Genomic DNA, 2902 nt, shown 5'->3' with positions numbered 1-2902 from the left:
GGAGGTTTTCTGAGAGACTGTATTCTTGTATTTAAGGGCTTCCCTGGTGGTGCAGAGGTTAAAGCGTCTCCCTGCAATGTGGGAGACCTGGGTTCGATCCCTGGGTCAGGAAGATCCCCTGGAGAAGGAAATGGCAACCCACTCCAGTATTCTTGCCTGGAGAATTCCATGGTGAGAGGAGCTTAGTGGGCTACAGTCCACGGATCTCAAACAGTCGGACACAACCAAGCAACTTCACTTTCTTTCTATTCTAACAAATGACCCTCAAATCTTGGTGGTTTAAACACAAAAGTACATTGCTGGTTCAAGATCAGATATTTGGCAGATGACTTTTTCTGTGTGGTTCAGGGATTCTTGCTTCTTTTGCTTTACCATCCTAATCTCCATCGGTGTTTCCTTGACGTTATCTGTTGGATCCTCTGAATTTAACTCATGAAGTGAACTGAGAAAATATAGATGCCAGAAGACATCCAGGAGCCAGATCCATCCAGGAGGTTAGATCAGCCACGTGTTTTTTAGGCATATCCAATGTATTGTCAGGTGTGAGTTTTCTACATGTAACAGGAACCCAAGTACACTAGCATTAGCAAATTGAGTTCATTTTTCCACACATTAAAAAAAAAATTCAAAAATGGCAACTTAGCACTAATACAACTACACCAAGATACCACCGAGGTCCTAGAATCCTCCAGTCTTCTCACTCCACCATTATTAGCACATGTCTTTCTCCTGCATGCTTCCAAGATGGTGTTACATGTCAAAGGATTACAGTATTACACTAAGGTCCAAACAGGAAGGAGGTGAAAGGACAAAGGGCTGAAGGCATGTGCCACTTTTCTGCCTCTTGTTACTTGAGGGAAAAAAATTTTCCTGGAAACCTCCCAGTGGGCTTCCACTTACTTGTCATTTTTAAATTTTTTTTTTTTTTGCCACAATATGTAGGACCCTTAGTTTCCTAACAGGGATGGAACCCCATACCCGCTGCATTGGGAGTGTAGAGTCTTAACCACTGGACCCCCAGGAAGTCCCTTCCACTTTCTTTTCATCGGCCAGAACTGCATTTTCTAGCACGGGAGCTTGGTATACCAAGTATTTACCTAGCACATTGCCATACTGAATGGGAGTGGGCTTCTGTAACTAGGGAAGAAGGGAGGATGGGCATAGGGTAGGCAACTATGAGCTTGCGCCTCACCTTGACACGCCAGTCATCCACAAACTTTAGCCGAGATCTCTCGGAGACCGATTTTTTTCTACACCACATTTCAAGGCCTGTAACTCTAGCAAACAGACACCCTCGTTTCTTGAATGTCATTGTTGGAGGAACATGTGTTGAAGGAACTGGGGATTTCAGATTTGCTCACATATTACCTCACATAAATTATAGCACTGATTTCTTCTTTGAATCAGACAGGAGTTTGATCTGAGAAACTATCACAGGGTAGGGTCCCCACATCATTTATTTTCATCCTAGGCACTTCTGCTATCCTCTACTTTTGTTCATGGTTTCCAGATCTAGGAATGAGATTCCACTGACTGTGTCTATAACTTTGGTTAGCAGGAATAGGAACTGACAGTTCTGATTTCCCTGAGAATTCACAGGAAATGGAGGAGAAGCCTCTGGAGGGTCCAGTTTAAAGGCGCCACTTGAGATGCCACTTTGAAGTGGGGGAGAGGCTGAGAGTACCACTTTGCATTGGCTCATCTATTTGTTTCACTCAAACACATTTTCAGAAATATTTTCTATTATGTGCAAGATCTATATTAGACCATCTGAAAGATACAAATACATTAGGCACAAACTCACCTTCCAAGATTTCATAAGATAGAGAGCATGTATGTACCAAAATAAACACAATACAAATTAAATTACAATATGCACAAAGGACTGAAAAAAATAAAATCACTTCCTCTGTGTCTGTTTAGAAAGGTGATTGTAGCACACATCTGAGTCCTAAGCACAGATGGAATTTGGGTAGACAGCTATAGGGAAAAGGAGGTTCAAATGGAGGAAAAGTGTTCTAAGTATGTAGGCAAAGCCTCTCTCCAAGAGTAGAGAAGTATCTATTTAGAAAATCTAGAAGATACGTAGAAAACAAAGTTATCAACACGGGTTGAGACCAATTTATGAGACCATGGAAGCCTACATCTTAGATGATTTGAATATATTAACCTGTCCTGGGTTGTAAAACTGGCAAGAAATGGGTTATTTTTTGTAAGTTATACTTCAAAGGGACAGAGAAAGAATTTACAATTCTAAGTTTTCTAAAGTGAACGTACTAAGGAAATGAAGAACAGGACCAGGAGTCAAGATGAAGCCTGTCTCAAGTTCACCCAAGCTAAAAGGGACATTAAGGCTCTCTTAGTCATATCTGAAAAAAGTAAACGCGGGTCCATGTGTCACATGGAACCGTAACACTGAGCCAAAACATTAAGTTACCAAATTCTGTATCTTTTTAATATTCATAATTAGGGAGCTGAATGTTTAAAATTATATATCAGGTTTTTGTAACAATGGCTTTCTATTTAAACTTGAAATACACCTCTGTCCTCAAAATTTATTAAATCAGTGCACATTCCTAACTACATGCCAACCAGCCTGCAGTACAAAGATAGCACCAAAAGCAGAATCTCTCCTCATTCCACCTGTTCCCCAAAAACCCACGAACTGTGTATTTACTCGGCATTGATTCTGGCGTGGCTGTATCTTGCTGTCACTCATCTCTAAGAAATTAATAGCATTAGTAAAACCAGGGCTGCCCTCCTACCAATGTAATCCTCAGTTACTAATGCCACCAATGCGAAGGTGGGAAATGGAAGATTACTTACATAATTGCCACTTACTCTGATAGAAACACAGAGGAAACTGCTTTCTTCAAGTGTCAATGAAAATATCATCTCAAAC

Source organism: Capra hircus, chromosome 21 (assembly GCF_001704415.2).
Source record: "Capra hircus breed San Clemente chromosome 21, ASM170441v1, whole genome shotgun sequence".
NCBI lineage: Eukaryota > Metazoa > Chordata > Mammalia > Artiodactyla > Bovidae > Capra > Capra hircus.
Note: the sequence above shows the minus strand (reverse complement) of the source record.